Source organism: Oncorhynchus mykiss, unplaced genomic scaffold, assembly GCF_013265735.2.
Source record: "Oncorhynchus mykiss isolate Arlee unplaced genomic scaffold, USDA_OmykA_1.1 un_scaffold_348, whole genome shotgun sequence".
NCBI classification, from domain to species: Eukaryota; Metazoa; Chordata; class Actinopteri; order Salmoniformes; family Salmonidae; genus Oncorhynchus; species Oncorhynchus mykiss.
The window spans coordinates 18,982-38,937 of record NW_023493796.1 but is presented as its reverse complement, the minus strand read 5'-3'; the positions used below and the strand labels follow the sequence as shown (position 1 = coordinate 38,937).

Below are 19,956 nucleotides of genomic sequence, written 5' to 3'. Positions count from 1 at the left end.
CATGGCTTAGGAGGCCAGTGTCTTAAGCCACTGGGGATCTTTGTAATCAATATGACCAATACGAACTGATGTAAGAGGTAAAAAAAAAATGTATAATGGCACTTACACATGGAATGAAACTACGCATTTTTTAAAAATATTTGTTGGCACTTAAATGCTATAAAAAGCTGGTTAGCCGAAAATGTTTTCGATCCATCAACCTCTGGGTTATGGGCCCAGCACGCATCCGCTGCACAACTCTGCTTTCAGCCACTTCAGCAAAGACTAAACCTCACAATCCATGGCTTAGGAGGCCAGTGTCTTAAGCCACTGGGGATCTTTGTAATCAATATGACCAATACGAACTGATGTAAGAGGTAAAAAAAAAATGTATAATGGCACTTACACATGGAATGAAACTACGCATTTTTAAAAAATATTTGTTGGCACTTAAATGCTATAAAAAGCTGGTTAGCCGAAAATGTTTTCGATCCATCGACCTCTGGGTTATGGACACAGCATGCTTCTGCTGGGCCACAATGTTTACAACCACCCCAGATGGGACTTGAACCCACAATTCCTGGCTTAGGAGGCCAGTGCCTTATCCATTAGGCCACTGGGGCACTGTCTACCTTTCACAACCAGTACGAACTGGTTATGGGCCCAGCATGCATCCGCTGCACAACTCTGCTTTCAGCCACTTCAGCAAAGACTAAACCTCACAATCCATGGTTTAGGAGGCCAGTGTCTTAGGCCACTGGGGATATTTGTAATCAATATGACCAATACGAACTGATGGAAGAGGTAAAAAAAAAATGTATAATGGCACTTACACATGGAATGAAACTACGCATTTTTTAAAAATATTTGTTCGCACTTAAATGCTATAAAAAGCTGGTTAGCCGAAAATGTTTTCGATCCATCAACCTCTGGGTTATGGGCCCAGCACGCATCCGCTGCACAACTCTGCTTTCAGCCACTTCAGCAAAGACTAAACCTCACAATCCATGGCTTAGGAGGCCAGTGTCTTAAGCCACTGGGGATCTTTGTAATCAATATGACCAATACGAACTGATGTAAGAGGTAAAAAAAAAATGTATAATGGCACTTACACATGGAATGAAACTACGCATTTTTAAAAAATATTTGTTGGCACTTAAATGCTATAAAAAGCTGGTTAGCCGAAAATGTTTTCGATCCATCGACCTCTGGGTTATGGACACAGCACGCATCTGCTGGGCCACAATGTCTACAACCACCCCAGATGGGACTTGAACCCACAATTCCTGGCTTAGGAGGCCAGTGCCTTATCCATTAGGCCACTGGGGCACTGTCTACCGTTCACAACCAGTACGAACTGGTTATGGGCCCAGCATGCATCCGCTGCACAACTCCGCTTTCAGCCACTTCAGCAAAGACTAAACCTCACAATCCATGGCTTAGGAGGCCAGTGTCTTAAGCCACTGGGGGTCTTTGTAATCAATATGACCAATACGAACTGATGTAAGAGGTAAAAAACAAAATGTATAATGGCACTTACACATGGAATGAAACTACGCATTTTTTAAAAATATTTGTTCGCACTTAAATGCTATAAAAAGCTGGTTAGCCAAAAATGTTTTCGATCCATCAACCTCTGGGTTATGGGCCCAGCACGCATCCGCTGCACAACTCTGCTTTCAGCCACTTCAGCAAAGACTAAACCTCACAATCCATGGCTTAGGAGGCCAGTGTCTTAAGCCACTGGGGATCTTTGTAATCAATATGACCAATACGAACTGATGTAAGAGGTAAAAAACAAAATGTATAATGGCACTTACACATGGAATGAAACTACGCATTTTTTAAAAATATTTGTTCGCACTTAAATGCTATAAAAAGCTGGTTAGCCAAAAATGTTTTCGATCCATCAACCTCTGGGTTATGGGCCCAGCACGCATCCGCTGCACAACTCTGCTTTCAGCCACTTCAGCAAAGACTAAACCTCACAATCCATGGCTTAGGAGGCCAGTGTCTTAAGCCACTGGGGATCTTTGTAATCAATATGACCAATACGAACTGATGTAAGAGGTAAAAAAAAAATGTATAATGGCACTTACACATGGAATGAAACTACGCATTTTTTAAAAATATTTGTTGGCACTTAAATGCTATAAAAAGCTGGTTAGCCGAAAATGTTTTCGATCCATCGACCTCTGGGTTATGGACACAGCACGCATCTGCTGGGCCACAATGTCTACAACCACCCCAGATGGGACTTGAACCCACAATTCCTGGCTTAGGAGGCCAGTGCCTTATCCATTAGGCCACTGGGGCACTGTCTACCGTTCACAACCAGTACGAACTGGTTATGGGCCCAGCATGCATCCGCTGCACAACTCCGCTTTCAGCCACTTCAGCAAAGACTAAACCTCACAATCCATGGCTTAGGAGGCCAGTGTCTTAAGCCACTGGGGGTCTTTGTAATCAATATGACCAATACGAACTGATGTAAGAGGTAAAAAACAAAATGTATAATGGCACTTACACATGGAATGAAACTACGCATTTTAAAAAAATATTTGTTTGCACTTAAATGCTATAAAAAGCTGGTTAGCCGAAAATGTTTTCGATCCATCAACCTCTGGGTTATGGGCCCAGCACGCATCCGCTGCAAAACTCTGCTTTCAGCCACTTCAGCAAAGACTAAACCTCACAATCCATGGCTTAGGAGGCCAGTGTCTTAAGCCACTGGGGGTCTTTGTAATCAATATGACCAATACGAACTGATGTAAGAGGTAAAAAACAAAATGTATAATGGCACTTACACATGGAATGAAACTACGCATTTAAAAAAAATATTTGTTTGCACTTAAATGCTATAAAAAGCTGGTTAGCCGAAAATGTTTTCGATCCATCAACCTCTGGGTTATGGGCCCAGCACGCATCCACTGCACAACTCTGCTTTCAGCCACTTCAGCAAAGACTAAACCTCACAATCCATGGTTTAGGAGGCCAGTGTCTTAGGCCACTGGGGATATTTGTAATCAATATGACCAATACGAACTGATGGAAGAGGTAAATAATGGCACTTACACATGGAATGAAACTACGCATTTTTTAAAAATATTTGTTCGCACGTAAATGCTATAAAAAGCTGGTTAGCCGAAAATGTTTTCGATCCATCAACCTCTGGGTTATGGGCCCAGCACGCATCCGCTGCACAACTCTGCTTTCAGCCACTTCAGCAAAGACTAAACCTCACAATCCATGGCTTAGGAGGCCAGTGTCTTAAGCCACTGGGGATCTTTGTAATCAATATGACCAATACGAACTGATGTAAGAGGTAAAAAAAAAATGTATAATGGCACTTACACATGGAATGAAACTACGCATTTTTTAAAAATATTTGTTGGCACTTAAATGCTATAAAAAGCTGGTTATCCGAAAATGTTTTCGATCCATCAACCTCTGGGTTATGGGCCCAGCACGCATCCGCTGCACAACTCTGCTTTCAGCCACTTCAGCAAAGACTAAACCTCACAATCCATGGCTTAGGAGGCCAGTGTCTTAAGCCACTGGGGATCTTTGTAATCAATATGACCAATACGAACTGATGTAAGAGGTAAAAAAAAAATGTATAATGGCACTTACACATGGAATGAAACTACGCATTTTTAAAAAATATTTGTTGGCACTTAAATGCTATAAAAAGCTGGTTAGCCGAAAATGTTTTCGATCCATCGACCTCTGGGTTATGGACACAGCATGCTTCTGCTGGGCCACAATGTTTACAACCACCCCAGATGGGACTTGAACCCACAATTCCTGGCTTAGGAGGCCAGTGCCTTATCCATTAGGCCACTGGGGCACTGTCTACCTTTCACAACCAGTACGAACTGGTTATGGGCCCAGCATGCATCCGCTGCACAACTCTGCTTTCAGCCACTTCAGCAAAGACTAAACCTCACAATCCATGGTTTAGGAGGCCAGTGTCTTAGGCCACTGGGGATATTTGTAATCAATATGACCAATACGAACTGATGGAAGAGGTAAAAAAAAAATGTATAATGGCACTTACACATGGAATGAAACTACGCATTTTTTAAAAATATTTGTTCGCACTTAAATGCTATAAAAAGCTGGTTAGCCGAAAATGTTTTCGATCCATCAACCTCTGGGTTATGGGCCCAGCACGCATCCGCTGCACAACTCTGCTTCCAGCCACTTCAGCAAAGACTAAACCTCACAATCCATGGCTTAGGAGGCCAGTGTCTTAAGCCACTGGGGATCTTTGTAATCAATATGACCAATACGAACTGATGTAAGAGGTAAAAAAAAAATGTATAATGGCACTTACACATGGAATGAAACTACGCATTTTTAAAAAATATTTGTTGGCACTTAAATGCTATAAAAAGCTGGTTAGCCGAAAATGTTTTCGATCCATCGACCTCTGGGTTTTGGACACAGCATGCTTCTGCTGGGCCACAATGTTTACAACCACCCCAGATGGGACTTGAACCCACAATTCCTGGCTTAGGAGGCCAGTGCCTTATCCATTAGGCCACTGGGGCACTGTCTACCTTTCACAACCAGTACGAACTGGTTATGGGCCCAGCATGCATCCGCTGCAAAACTCTGCTTTCAGCCACTTCAGCAAAGACTAAACCTCACAATCCATGGTTTAGGAGGCCAGTGTCTTAGGCCACTGGGGATATTTGTAATCAATATGACCAATACGAACTGATGGAAGAGGTAAAAAAAAAATGTATAATGGCACTTACACATGGAATGAAACTACGCATTTTTTAAAAATATTTGTTCGCACTTAAATGCTATAAAAAGCTGGTTAGCCGAAAATGTTTTCGATCCATCAACCTCTGGGTTATGGGCCCAGCACGCATCCGCTGCACAACTCTGCTTTCAGCCACTTCAGCAAAGACTAAACCTCACAATCCATGGCTTAGGAGGCCAGTGTCTTAAGCCACTGGGGATCTTTGTAATCAATATGACCAATACGAACTGATGTAAGAGGTAAAAAAAAAATGTATAATGGCACTTACACATGGAATGAAACTACGCATTTTTTAAAAATATTTGTTGGCACTTAAATGCTATAAAAAGCTGGTTAGCCGAAAATGTTTTCGATCCATCAACCTCTGGCTTATGGGCCCAGCACGCATCCGCTGCACAACTCTGCTTTCAGCCACTTCAGCAAAGACTAAACCTCACAATCCATGGCTTAGGAGGCCAGTGTCTTAAGCCACTGGGGGTCTTTGTAATCAATATGACCAATACAAACTGATGTAAGAGGTAAAAAACAAAATGTATAATGGCACTTACACATGGAATGAAACTACGCATTTAAAAAAAATATTTGTTTGCACTTAAATGCTATAAAAAGCTGGTTAGCCGAAAATGTTTTCAATCCATCAACCTCTGGGTTATGGGCCCAGCACGCATCCGCTGCAAAACTCTGCTTTCAGCCACTTCAGCAAAGACTAAACCTCACAATCCATGGTTTAGGAGGCCAGTGTCTTAGGCCACTGGGGATATTTGTAATCAATATGACCAATACGAACTGATGGAAGAGGTAAAAAAAAAATGTATAATGGCACTTACACATGGAATGAAACTACGCATTTTTTAAAAATATTTGTTCGCACTTAAATGCTATAAAAAGCTGGTTAGCCGAAAATGTTTTCGATCCATCGACCTCTGGGTTATGGACACAGCATGCTTCTGCTGGGCCACAATGTTTACAACCACCCCAGATGGGACTTGAACCCACAATTCCTGGCTTAGGAGGCCAGTGCCTTATCCATTAGGCCACTGGGGCACTGTCTACCTTTCACAACCAGTACGAACTGGTTATGGGCCCAGCATGCATCCGCTGCACAACTCTGCTTTCAGCCACTTCAGCAAAGACTAAACCTCACAATCCATGGTTTAGGAGGCCAGTGTCTTAGGCCACTGGGGATATTTGTAATCAATATGACCAATACGAACTGATGGAAGAGGTAAAAAAAAAATGTATAATGGCACTTACACATGGAATGAAACTACGCATTTTTTAAAAATATTTGTTCGCACTTAAATGCTATAAAAAGCTGGTTAGCCGAAAATGTTTTCGATCCATCAACCTCTGGGTTATGGGCCCAGCACGCATCCGCTGCACAACTCTGCTTTCAGCCACTTCAGCAAAGACTAAACCTCACAATCCATGGCTTAGGAGGCCAGTGTCTTAAGCCACTGGGGATCTTTGTAATCAATATGACCAATACGAACTGATGTAAGAGGTAAAAAAAAAATGTATAATGGCACTTACACATGGAATGAAACTACGCATTTTTTAAAAATATTTGTTTGCACTTAAATGCTATAAAAAGCTGGTTAGCCGAAAATGTTTTCGATCCATCGACCTCTGGGTTATGGACACAGCACGCATCTGCTGGGCCACAATGTCTACAACCACCCCAGATGGGACTTGAACCCACAATTCCTGGCTTAGGAGGCCAGTGCCTTATCCATTAGGCCACTGGGGCACTGTCTACCGTTCACAACCAGTACGAACTGGTTATGGGCCCAGCATGCATCCGCTGCACAACTCCGCTTTCAGCCACTTCAGCAAAGACTAAACCTCACAATCCATGGCTTAGGAGGCCAGTGTCTTAAGCCACTGGGGGTCTTTGTAATCAATATGACCAATACGAACTGATGTAAGAGGTAAAAAACAAAATGTATAATGGCACTTACACATGGAATGAAACTACGCATTTTAAAAAAATATTTGTTTGCACTTAAATGCTATAAAAAGCTGGTTAGCCGAAAATGTTTTCGATCCATCAACCTCTGGGTTATGGGCCCAGCACGCATCCGCTGCAAAACTCTGCTTTCAGCCACTTCAGCAAAGACTAAACCTCACAATCCATGGCTTAGGAGGCCAGTGTCTTAAGCCACTGGGGGTCTTTGTAATCAATATGACCAATACGAACTGATGTAAGAGGTAAAAAACAAAATGTATAATGGCACTTACACATGGAATGAAACTACGCATTTAAAAAAAATATTTGTTCGCACTTAAATGCTATAAAAAGCTGGTTAGCCGAAAATGTTTTCGATCCATCAACCTCTGGGTTATGGGCCCAGCACGCATCCGCTGCACAACTCTGCTTTCAGCCACTTCAGCAAAGACTAAACCTCACAATCCATGGCTTAGGAGGCCAGTGTCTTAAGCCACTGGGGATCTTTGTAATCAATATGACCAATACGAACTGATGTAAGAGGTAAAAAAAAAATGTATAATGGCACTGTCTACCTTTCACAACCAGTACGAACTGGTTATGGGCCCAGCATGCATCCGCTGCACAACTCTGCTTTCAGCCACTTCAGCAAAGACTAAACCTCACAATCCATGGCTTAGGAGGCCAGTGTCTTAAGCCACTGGGGATCTTTGTAATCAATATGACCAATACGAACTGATGGAAGATGTAAAAAAAAAAATGTATAATGGCACATACACATGGAATGAAACTACGCATTTTTTTAAAATATTTGTTCGCACTTAAATGCTATAAAAAGCTGGTTAGCAGAAAATGTTTTCGATCCATCAACCTCTGGCTTATGGGCCCAGCACGCATCCGCTGCAAAACTCTGCTTTCAGCCACTTCAGCAAAGACTAAACCTCACAATCCATGGCTTAGGAGGCCAGTGTCTTAAGCCACTGGGGGTCTTTGTAATCAATATGACCAATACGAACTGATGTAAGAGGTAAAAAACAAAATGTATAATGGCACTTACACATGGAATGAAACTACGCATTTAAAAAAAATATTTGTTCGCACTTAAATGCTATAAAAAGCTGGTTAGCCGAAAATGTTTTCGATCCATCAACCTCTGGGTTATGGGCCCAGCACGCATCCGCTGCACAACTCTGCTTTCAGCCACTTCAGCAAAGACTAAACTTCACAATCCATGGCTTAGGAGGCCAGTGTCTTAAGCCACTGGGGATCTTTGTAATCAATATGACCAATACGAACTGATGTAAGAGGTAAAAAAAAAATGTATAATGGCACTTACACATGGAATGAAACTACGCATTTTTTAAAAATATTTGTTGGCACTTAAATGCTATAAAAAGCTGGTTAGCCGAAAATGTTTTCGATCCATCAACCTCTGGGTTATGGGCCCAGCACGCATCCGCTGCACAACTCTGCTTTCAGCCACTTCAGCAAAGACTAAACCTCACAATCCATGGCTTAGGAGGCCAGTGTCTTAAGCCACTGGGGATCTTTGTAATCAATATGACCAATACGAACTGATGTAAGAGGTAAAAAAAAAATGTATAATGGCACTTACACATGGAATGAAACTACGCATTTTTTAAAAATATTTGTTGGCACTTAAATGCTATAAAAAGCTGGTTAGCCGAAAATGTTTTCGATCCATCGACCTCTGGGTTATGGACACAGCACGCATCTGCTGGGCCACAATGTTTCCAACCACCCCAGATGGGACTTGAACCCACAATTCCTGGCTTAGGAGGCCAGTGCCTTATCCATTAGGCCACTGGGGCACTGTCTACCTTTCACAACCAGTACGAACTGGTTATGGGCCCAGCATGCATCCGCTGCACAACTCTGCTTTCAGCCACTTCAGCAAAGACTAAACCTCACAATCCATGGCTTAGGAGGCCAGTGTCTTAGGCCACTGGGGATCTTTGTAATCAATATGACCAATACGAACTGATGGAAGATGTAAAAAAAAAAATGTATAATGGCACATACACATGGAATGAAACTACGCATTTTTTTAAAATATTTGTTCGCACTTAAATGCTATAAAAAGCTGGTTAGCAGAAAATGTTTTCGATCCATCAACCTCTGGCTTATGGGCCCAGCACGCATCCGCTGCAAAACTCTGCTTTCAGCCACTTCAGCAAAGACTAAACCTCACAATCCATGGCTTAGGAGGCCAGTGTCTTAAGCCACTGGGGGTCTTTGTAATCAATATGACCAATACGAACTGATGTAAGAGGTAAAAAACAAAATGTATAATGGCACTTACACATGGAATGAAACTACGCATTTAAAAAAAATATTTGTTCGCACTTAAATGCTATAAAAAGCTGGTTAGCCGAAAATGTTTTCGATCCATCAACCTCTGGGTTATGGGCCCAGCACGCATCCGCTGCACAACTCTGCTTTCAGCCACTTCAGCAAAGACTAAACCTCACAATCCATGGCTTAGGAGGCCAGTGTCTTAAGCCACTGGGGATCTTTGTAATCAATATGACCAATACGAACTGATGTAAGAGGTAAAAAAAAAATGTATAATGGCACTTACACATGGAATGAAACTACGCATTTTTTAAAAATATTTGTTGGCACTTAAATGCTATAAAAAGCTGGTTAGCCGAAAATGTTTTCGATCCATCGACCTCTGGGTTATGGACACAGCACGCATCTGCTGGGCCACAATGTTTCCAACCACCCCAGATGGGACTTGAACCCACAATTCCTGGCTTAGGAGGCCAGTGCCTTATCCATTAGGCCACTGGGGCACTGTCTACCTTTCACAACCAGTACGAACTGGTTATGGGCCCAGCATGCATCCGCTGCACAACTCTGCTTTCAGCCACTTCAGCAAAGACTAAACCTCACAATCCATGGCTTAGGAGGCCAGTGTCTTAGGCCACTGGGGATCTTTGTAATCAATATGACCAATACGAACTGATGGAAGATGTAAAAAAAAAAATGTATAATGGCACATACACATGGAATGAAACTACGCATTTTTTAAAAATATTTGTTCGCACTTAAATGCTATAAAAAGCTGGTTAGCAGAAAATGTTTTCGATCCATCAACCTCTGGCTTATGGGCCCAGCACGCATCCGCTGCAAAACTCTGCTTTCAGCCACTTCAGCAAAGACTAAACCTCACAATCCATGGCTTAGGAGGCCAGTGTCTTAAGCCACTGGGGGTCTTTGTAATCAATATGACCAATACGAACTGATGTAAGAGGTAAAAAACAAAATGTATAATGGCACTTACACATGGAATGAAACTACGCATTTAAAAAAAATATTTGTTCGCACTTAAATGCTATAAAAAGCTGGTTAGCCGAAAATGTTTTCGATCCATCAACCTCTGGGTTATGGGCCCAGCACGCATCCGCTGCAAAACTCTGCTTTCAGCCACTTCAACAAAGACTAAACCTCACAATCCATGGCTTAGGAGGCCAGTGTCTTAAGCCACTGGGGGTCTTTGTAATCAATATGACCAATACGAACTGATGTAAGAGGTAAAAAACAAAATGTATAATGGCACATACACATGGAATGAAACTACGCATTTTTTTAAAATATTTGTTCGCACTTAAATGCTATAAAAAGCTGGTTAGCAGAAAATGTTTTCGATCCATCAACCTCTGGCTTATGGGCCCAGCACGCATCCGCTGCAAAACTCTGCTTTCAGCCACTTCAGCAAAGACTAAACCTCACAATCCATGGCTTAGGAGGCCAGTGTCTTAAGCCACTGGGGGTCTTTGTAATCAATATGACCAATACGAACTGATGTAAGAGGTAAAAAACAAAATGTATAATGGCACTTACACATGGAATGAAACTACGCATTTAAAAAAAATATTTGTTCGCACTTAAATGCTATAAAAAGCTGGTTAGCCGAAAATGTTTTCGATCCATCAACCTCTGGGTTATGGGCCCAGCACGCATCCGCTGCAAAACTCTGCTTTCAGCCACTTCAGCAAAGACTAAACCTCACAATCCATGGCTTAGGAGGCCAGTGTCTTAAGCCACTGGGGGTCTTTGTAATCAATATGACCAATACGAACTGATGTAAGAGGTAAAAAACAAAATGTATAATGGCACTTACACATGGAATGAAACTACGCATTTAAAAAAAATATTTGTTTGCACTTAAATGCTATAAAAAGCTGGTTAGCCGAAAATGTTTTCGATCCATCAACCTCTGGGTTATGGGCCCAGCACGCATCCGCTGCACAACTCTGCTTTCAGCCACTTCAGCAAAGACTAAACCTCACAATCCATGGCTTAGGAGGCCAGTGTCTTAAGCCACTGGGGGTCTTTGTAATCAATATGACCAATACGAACTGATGTAAGAGGTAAAAAACAAAATGTATAATGGCACTTACACATGGAATGAAACTACGCATTTAAATAAAATATTTGTTTGCACTTAAATGCTATAAAAAGCTGGTTAGCCGAAAATGTTATCAATCCATCAACCTCTGGGTTATGGGCCCAGCACGCATCCGCTGCACAACTCTGCTTTCAGCCACTTCAGCAAAGACTAAACCTCACAATCCATGGCTTAGGAGGCCAGTGTCTTAAGCCACTGGGGATCTTTGTAATCAATATGACCAATACGAACTGAGGTATGAGGTAAAAAAAAAATGTATAATGGCACTTACACATGTAATGAAACTACGCATTTTTTAAAAATATTTGTTGGCACTTAAATGCTATAAAATGCAGGTTAGCCGAAAATGGTTTCGATCCATGGGTTATGGGCCCAGCACACATCTGCTGGGCCACAATGTTTCCAACCACCCCAGATGGGACTTGAACCCACAATTCCTGGCTTAGGAGGCCAGTGCCTTATCCATTAGGCCACTGGGGCACTGTCTACCTTTCACAACCAGTACGAACTGGTTATGGGCCCAGCATGCATCCGCTGCACAACTCTGCTTTCAGCCACTTCAGCAAAGACTAAACCTCACAATCCATGGCTTAGGAGGCCAGTGTCTTAGGCCACTGGGGATCTTTGTAATCAATATGACCAATACGAACTGATGGAAGATGTAAAAAAAAAAATGTATAATGGCACATACACATGGAATGAAACTACGCATTTTTTAAAAATATTTGTTCGCACTTAAATGCTATAAAAAGCTGGTTAGCAGAAAATGTTTTCGATCCATCAACCTCTGGGTTATGGGCCCAGCACGCATCCGCTGCAAAACTCTGCTTTCAGCCACTTCAGCAAAGACTAAACCTCACAATCCATGGCTTAGGAGGCCAGTGTCTTAAGCCACTGGGGGTCTTTGTAATCAATATGACCAATACGAACTGATGTAAGAGGTAAAAAACAAAATGTATAATGGCACTTACACATGGAATGAAACTACGCATTTTAAAAAAATATTTGTTTGCACTTAAATGCTATAAAAAGCTGGTTAGCCGAAAATGTTTTCGATCCATCAACCTCTGGGTTATGGGCCCAGCACGCATCCGCTGCAAAACTCTGCTTTCAGCCACTTCAGCAAAGACTAAACCTCACAATCCATGGCTTAGGAGGCCAGTGTCTTAAGCCACTGGGGGTCTTTGTAATCAATATGACCAATACGAACTGATGTAAGAGGTAAAAAACAAAATGTATAATGGCACTTACACATGGAATGAAACTACGCATTTTAAAAAAATATTTGTTTGCACTTAAATGCTATAAAAAGCTGGTTAGCCGAAAATGTTTTCGATCCATCAACCTCTGGGTTATGGGCCCAGCACGCATCCACTGCACAACTCTGCTTTCAGCCACTTCAGCAAAGACTAAACCTCACAATCCATGGTTTAGAAGGCCAGTGTCTTAGGCCACTGGGGATATTTGTAATCAATATGACCAATACGAACTGATGGAAGAGGTAAATAATGGCACTTACACATGGAATGAAACTACGCATTTTTTTAAAATATTTGTTCGCACTTAAATGCTATAAAAAGCTGGTTAGCAGAAAATGTTTTCGATCCATCAACCTCTGGCTTATGGGCCCAGCACGCATCCGCTGCAAAACTCTGCTTTCAGCCACTTCAGCAAAGACTAAACCTCACAATCCATGGCTTAGGAGGCCAGTGTCTTAAGCCACTGGGGGTCTTTGTAATCAATATGACCAATACGAACTGATGTAAGAGGTAAAAAACAAAATGTATAATGGCACTTACACATGGAATGAAACTACGCATTTAAAAAAAATATTTGTTCGCACTTAAATGCTATAAAAAGCTGGTTAGCCGAAAATGTTTTCGATCCATCAACCTCTGGGTTATGGGCCCAGCACGCATCCGCTGCACAACTCTGCTTTCAGCCACTTCAGCAAAGACTAAACCTCACAATCCATGGCTTAGGAGGCCAGTGTCTTAAGCCACTGGGGATCTTTGTAATCAATATGACCAATACGAACTGATGTAAGAGGTAAAAAAAAAATGTATAATGGCACTTACACATGGAATGAAACTACGCATTTTTTAAAAATATTTGTTGGCACTTAAATGCTATAAAAAGCTGGTTAGCCGAAAATGTTTTCGATCCATCAACCTCTGGGTTATGGGCCCAGCACGCATCCGCTGCACAACTCTGCTTTCAGCCACTTCAGCAAAGACTAAACCTCACAATCCATGGTTTAGGAGGCCAGTGTCTTAGGCCACTGGGGATATTTGTAATCAATATGACCAATACGAACTGATGGAAGAGGTAAATAATGGCACTTACACATGGAATGAAACTACGCATTTTTTTAAAATATTTGTTCGCACTTAAATGCTATAAAAAGCTGGTTAGCAGAAAATGTTTTCGATCCATCAACCTCTGGCTTATGGGCCCAGCACGCATCCGCTGCAAAACTCTGCTTTCAGCCACTTCAGCAAAGACTAAACCTCACAATCCATGGCTTAGGAGGCCAGTGTCTTAAGCCACTGGGGGTCTTTGTAATCAATATGACCAATACGAACTGATGTAAGAGGTAAAAAACAAAATGTATAATGGCACTTACACATGGAATGAAACTACGCATTTAAAAAAAATATTTGTTCGCACTTAAATGCTATAAAAAGCTGGTTAGCCGAAAATGTTTTCGATCCATCAACCTCTGGGTTATGGGCCCAGCACGCATCCGCTGCACAACTCTGCTTTCAGCCACTTCAGCAAAGACTAAACCTCACAATCCATGGCTTAGGAGGCCAGTGTCTTAAGCCACTGGGGATCTTTGTAATCAATATGACCAATACGAACTGATGTAAGAGGTAAAAAAAAAATGTATAATGGCACTTACACATGGAATGAAACTACGCATTTTTTAAAAATATTTGTTGGCACTTAAATGCTATAAAAAGCTGGTTAGCCGAAAATGTTTTCGATCCATCAACCTCTGGGTTATGGGCCCAGCACGCATCCGCTGCACAACTCTGCTTTCAGCCACTTCAGCAAAGACTAAACCTCACAATCCATGGCTTAGGAGGCCAGTGTCTTAAGCCACTGGGGGTCTTTGTAATCAATATGACCAATACGAACTGATGTAAGAGGTAAAAAACAAAATGTATAATGGCACTTACACATGGAATGAAACTACGCATTTAAAAAAAATATTTGTTCGCACTTAAATGCTATAAAAAGCTGGTTAGCCGAAAATGTTTTCGATCCATCAACCTCTGGGTTATGGGCCCAGCACGCATCCGCTGCACAACTCTGCTTTCAGCCACTTCAGCAAAGACTAAACCTCACAATCCATGGCTTAGGAGGCCAGTGTCTTAAGCCACTGGGGATCTTTGTAATCAATATGACCAATACGAACTGATGTAAGAGGTAAAAAAAAAATGTATAATGGCACTTACACATGGAATGAAACTACGCATTTTTTAAAAATATTAGTTGGCACTTAAATGCTATAAAAAGCTGGTTAGCCGAAAATGTTTTCGATCCATCAACCTCTGGGTTATGGGCCCAGCACGCATCCGCTGCACAACTCTGCTTTCAGCCACTTCAGCAAAGACTAAACCTCACAATCCATGGCTTAGGAGGCCAGTGTCTTAAGCCACTGGGGATCTTTGTAATCAATATGACCAATACGAACTGATGTAAGAGGTAAAAAAAAAATGTATAATGGCACTTACACATGGAATGAAACTACGCATTTTTTAAAAATATTTGTTGGCACTTAAATGCTATAAAAAGCTGGTTAGCCGAAAATGTTTTCGATCCATCGACCTCTGGGTTATGGACACAGCACGCATCTGCTGGGCCACAATGTTTCCAACCACCCCAGATGGGACTTGAACCCACAATTCCTGGCTTAGGAGGCCAGTGCCTTATCCATTAGGCCACTGGGGCACTGTCTACCTTTCACAACCAGTACGAACTGGTTATGGGCCCAGCATGCATCCGCTGCACAACTCTGCTTTCAGCCACTTCAGCAAAGACTAAACCTCACAATCCATGGCTTAGGAGGCCAGTGTCTTAGGCCACTGGGGATCTTTGTAATCAATATGACCAATACGAACTGATGGAAGATGTAAAAAAAAAAATGTATAATGGCACATACACATGGAATGAAACTACGCATTTTTTTAAAATATTTGTTCGCACTTAAATGCTATAAAAAGCTGGTTAGCAGAAAATGTTTTCGATCCATCAACCTCTGGCTTATGGGCCCAGCACGCATCCGCTGCAAAACTCTGCTTTCAGCCACTTCAGCAAAGACTAAACCTCACAATCCATGGCTTAGGAGGCCAGTGTCTTAAGCCACTGGGGGTCTTTGTAATCAATATGACCAATACGAACTGATGTAAGAGGTAAAAAACAAAATGTATAATGGCACTTACACATGGAATGAAACTACGCATTTAAAAAAAATATTTGTTTGCACTTAAATGCTATAAAAAGCTGGTTAGCCGAAAATGTTTTCGATCCATCAACCTCTGGGTTATGGGCCCAGCACGCATCCGCTGCAAAACTCTGCTTTCAGCCACTTCAGCAAAGACTAAACCTCACAATCCATGGCTTAGGAGGCCAGTGTCTTAAGCCACTGGGGGTCTTTGTAATCAATATGACCAATACGAACTGATGTAAGAGGTAAAAAACAAAATGTATAATGGCACTTACACATGGAATGAAACTACGCATTTTAAAAAAATATTTGTTGGCACTTAAATGCTATAAAAAGCTGGTTAGCCGAAAATGTTTTCGATCCATCGACCTCTGGGTTATGGACACAGCACGCATCTGCTGGGCCACAATGTTTCCAACCACCCCAGATGGGACTTGAACCCACAATTCCTGGCTTAGGAGGCCAGTGCCTTATCCATTAGGCCACTGGGGCACTGTCTACCTTTCACAACCAGTACGAACTGGTTATGGGCCCAGCATGCATCCGCTGCACAACTCTGCTTTCAGCCACTTCAGCAAAGACTAAACCTCACAATCCATGGCTTAGGAGGCCAGTGTCTTAGGCCACTGGGGATCTTTGTAATCAATATGACCAATACGAACTGATGGAAGATGTAAAAAAAAAAATGTATAATGGCACATACACATGGAATGAAACTACGCATTTTTTTAAAATATTTGTTCGCACTTAAATGCTATAAAAAGCTGGTTAGCAGAAAATGTTTTCGATCCATCAACCTCTGGCTTATGGGCCCAGCACGCATCCGCTGCAAAACTCTGCTTTCAGCCACTTCAGCAAAGACTAAACCTCACAATCCATGGCTTAGGAGGCCAGTGTCTTAAGCCACTGGGGGTCTTTGTAATCAATATGACCAATACGAACTGATGTAAGAGGTAAAAAACAAAATGTATAATGGCACTTACACATGGAATGAAACTACGCATTTAAAAAAAATATTTGTTCGCACTTAAATGCTATAAAAAGCTGGTTAGCCGAAAATGTTTTCGATCCATCAACCTCTGGGTTATGGGCCCAGCACGCATCCGCTGCAAAACTCTGCTTTCAGCCACTTCAACAAAGACTAAACCTCACAATCCATGGCTTAGGAGGCCAGTGTCTTAAGCCACTGGGGGTCTTTGTAATCAATATGACCAATACGAACTGATGTAAGAGGTAAAAAACAAAATGTATAATGGCACATACACATGGAATGAAACTACGCATTTTTTTAAAATATTTGTTCGCACTTAAATGCTATAAAAAGCTGGTTAGCAGAAAATGTTTTCGATCCATCAACCTCTGGCTTATGGGCCCAGCACGCATCCGCTGCAAAACTCTGCTTTCAGCCACTTCAGCAAAGACTAAACCTCACAATCCATGGCTTAGGAGGCCAGTGTCTTAAGCCACTGGGGGTCTTTGTAATCAATATGACCAATACGAACTGATGTAAGAGGTAAAAAACAAAATGTATAATGGCACTTACACATGGAATGAAACTACGCATTTAAAAAAAATATTTGTTCGCACTTAAATGCTATAAAAAGCTGGTTAGCCGAAAATGTTTTCGATCCATCAACCTCTGGGTTATGGGCCCAGCACGCATCCGCTGCAAAACTCTGCTTTCAGCCACTTCAGCAAAGACTAAACCTCACAATCCATGGCTTAGGAGGCCAGTGTCTTAAGCCACTGGGGGTCTTTGTAATCAATATGACCAATACGAACTGATGTAAGAGGTAAAAAACAAAATGTATAATGGCACTTACACATGGAATGAAACTACGCATTTAAAAAAAATATTTGTTTGCACTTAAATGCTATAAAAAGCTGGTTAGCCGAAAATGTTTTCGATCCATCAACCTCTGGGTTATGGGCCCAGCACGCATCCGCTGCACAACTCTGCTTTCAGCCACTTCAGCAAAGACTAAACCTCACAATCCATGGCTTAGGAGGCCAGTGTCTTAAGCCACTGGGGATCTTTGTAATCAATATGACCAATACGAACTGAGGTAAGAGGTAAAAAAAAAATGTATAATGGCACTTACACATGTAATGAAACTACGCATTTTTTAAAAATATTTGTTGGCACTTAAATGCTATAAAATGCAGGTTAGCCGAAAATGGTTTCGATCCATGGGTTATGGGCCCAGCACACATCTGCTGGGCCACAATGTTTCCAACCACCCCAGATGGGACTTGAACCCACAATTCCTGGCTTAGGAGGCCAGTGCCTTATCCATTAGGCCACTGGGGCACTGTCTACCTTTCACAACCAGTACGAACTGGTTATGGGCCCAGCATGCATCCGCTGCACAACTCTGCTTTCAGCCACTTCAGCAAAGACTAAACCTCACAATCCATGGCTTAGGAGGCCAGTGTCTTAGGCCACTGGGGATCTTTGTAATCAATATGACCAATACGAACTGATGGAAGATGTAAAAAAAAAAATGTATAATGGCACATACACATGGAATGAAACTACGCATTTTTTAAAAATATTTGTTCGCACTTAAATGCTATAAAAAGCTGGTTAGCAGAAAATGTTTTCGATCCATCAACCTCTGGGTTATGGGCCCAGCACGCATCCGCTGCAAAACTCTGCTTTCAGCCACTTCAGCAAAGACTAAACCTCACAATCCATGGCTTAGGAGGCCAGTGTCTTAAGCCACTGGGGGTCTTTGTAATCAATATGACCAATACGAACTGATGTAAGAGGTAAAAAACAAAATGTATAATGGCACTTACACATGGAATGAAACTACGCATTTAAAAAAAATATTTGTTTGCACTTAAATGCTATAAAAAGCTGGTTAGCCGAAAATGTTTTTGATCCATCAACCTCTGGGTTATGGGCCCAGCACGCATCCGCTGCACAACTCTGCTTTCAGCCACTTCAGCAAAGACGAAACCTCACAATCCATGGCTTAGGAGGCCAGTGTCTTAGGCCACTGGGGATATTTGTAATCAATATGACCAATACGAACTGATGGAAGAGGTAAAAAAAAAATGTATAATGGCACTTACACATGGAATGAAACAACGCATTTTTTAAAAATATTTGTTCGCACTTAAATGCTATAAAAAGCTGGTTAGCCGAAAATGTTTTCGATCCATCAACCTCTGGGTTATGGGCCCAGCACGCATCCGCTGCAAAACTCTGCTTTCAGCCACTTCAGCAAAGACTAAACCTCACAATCCATGGCTTAGGAGGCCAGTGTCTTAAGCCACTGGGGATCTTTGTAATCAATATGACCAATACGAACTGATGTAAGAGGTTAAAAAAAATGTATAATGGCACTTACACATGGAATGAAACTACGCATTTTTAAAAAATATTTGTTGGCACTTAAATGCTATAAAAAGCTGGTTAGCCGAAAATGGTTTCGATCCATCAACCTCTGGGTTATGGTTCCAGCACGCATCCGCTGCAAAACTCTGCTTTCAGCCACTTCAGCAAAGACTAAACCTCACAATCCATGGCTTAGGAGGCCAGTGTCTTAAGCCACTGGGGATCTTTGTAATCAATATGACCAATACGAACTGATGTAAGAGGTTAAAAAAAAATGTATAATGGCACTTACACATGGAATGAAACTACGCATTTTTTAAAAATATTTGTTGGCACTTAAATGCTATAAAAAGCAGGTTAGCCGAAAATGGTTTCGATCCATGGGTTATGGGCCCAGCACGCATCTGCTGGGCCACAATGTTTCCAACCACCCACAATTCCCACAATTCCTGGCTTAGGAGGCCAGTGCCTTATCCATTAGGCCACTGGGGCACTGTCTACCTTTCACAACCAGTACGAACTGGTTATGGGCCCAGCATGCATCCGCTGCACAACTCTGCTTTCAGCCACTTCAGCAAAGACTAAACCTCACAATCCATGGCTTAGGAGGCCAGTGTCTTAGGCCACTGGGGATCTTTGTAATCAATATGACCAATACGAACTGATGGAAGATGTAAAAAAAAAATGTATAATGGCACATACACATGGAATGAAACTACGCTTTTTTTAAAAATATTTGTTCGCACTTAAATGCTATAAAAAGCTGGTTAGCAGAAAATGTTTTCGATCCATCAACCTCTGGGTTATGGGCCCAGCACGCATCCGCTGCAAAACTCTGCTTTCAGCTTCTTCATTAAAGACTAAACCTCACAATCCATGGCTTAGGAGGCCAGTGTCTTAAGCCACTGGGGGTCTTTGTAATCAATATGACCAATACGAACTGATGTAAGAGGTAAAAAACAAAATGTATAATGGCACTTACACATGGAATGAAACTACGCATTTAAAAAAA

At 41.8% G+C, this 19,956-nt stretch overlaps 13 non-coding genes across 13 annotated transcripts; all 13 read right to left on the bottom strand.

Annotated features, from left to right (window-relative positions):
* Window positions 1-529: 529 nt before the first annotated feature.
* On the bottom strand, window positions 530-602 carry trnar-ccu. Its single transcript has one exon. It is a non-coding gene; the product is annotated as a tRNA-Arg (tRNA).
* Window positions 603-1,235: 633 nt separating this feature from the next.
* trnar-ccu lies at window positions 1,236-1,308 on the bottom strand. The gene has a single exon. It is a non-coding gene; the product is annotated as a tRNA-Arg (tRNA).
* Window positions 1,309-2,222: 914 nt separating this feature from the next.
* On the bottom strand, window positions 2,223-2,295 carry trnar-ccu. Its single transcript has one exon. It is a non-coding gene; the product is annotated as a tRNA-Arg (tRNA).
* A 1,461-nt stretch (window positions 2,296-3,756) lies between these two features.
* trnar-ccu lies at window positions 3,757-3,829 on the bottom strand. The gene has a single exon. It is a non-coding gene; the product is annotated as a tRNA-Arg (tRNA).
* Window positions 3,830-4,462: 633 nt separating this feature from the next.
* On the bottom strand, window positions 4,463-4,535 carry trnar-ccu. Its single transcript has one exon. It is a non-coding gene; the product is annotated as a tRNA-Arg (tRNA).
* Window positions 4,536-5,727: 1,192 nt separating this feature from the next.
* Window positions 5,728-5,800, bottom strand: trnar-ccu. Its single transcript has one exon. It is a non-coding gene; the product is annotated as a tRNA-Arg (tRNA).
* Window positions 5,801-6,433: 633 nt separating this feature from the next.
* Window positions 6,434-6,506, bottom strand: trnar-ccu. The gene has a single exon. It is a non-coding gene; the product is annotated as a tRNA-Arg (tRNA).
* Window positions 6,507-8,463: 1,957 nt separating this feature from the next.
* On the bottom strand, window positions 8,464-8,536 carry trnar-ccu. The gene has a single exon. It is a non-coding gene; the product is annotated as a tRNA-Arg (tRNA).
* A 914-nt stretch (window positions 8,537-9,450) lies between these two features.
* Window positions 9,451-9,523, bottom strand: trnar-ccu. Its single transcript has one exon. It is a non-coding gene; the product is annotated as a tRNA-Arg (tRNA).
* A 2,026-nt stretch (window positions 9,524-11,549) lies between these two features.
* On the bottom strand, window positions 11,550-11,622 carry trnar-ccu. Its single transcript has one exon. It is a non-coding gene; the product is annotated as a tRNA-Arg (tRNA).
* A 3,407-nt stretch (window positions 11,623-15,029) lies between these two features.
* Window positions 15,030-15,102, bottom strand: trnar-ccu. The gene has a single exon. It is a non-coding gene; the product is annotated as a tRNA-Arg (tRNA).
* A 915-nt stretch (window positions 15,103-16,017) lies between these two features.
* Window positions 16,018-16,090, bottom strand: trnar-ccu. Its single transcript has one exon. It is a non-coding gene; the product is annotated as a tRNA-Arg (tRNA).
* A 1,746-nt stretch (window positions 16,091-17,836) lies between these two features.
* trnar-ccu lies at window positions 17,837-17,909 on the bottom strand. Its single transcript has one exon. It is a non-coding gene; the product is annotated as a tRNA-Arg (tRNA).
* Between the last annotated feature and the right edge of the window lie 2,047 nt (window positions 17,910-19,956).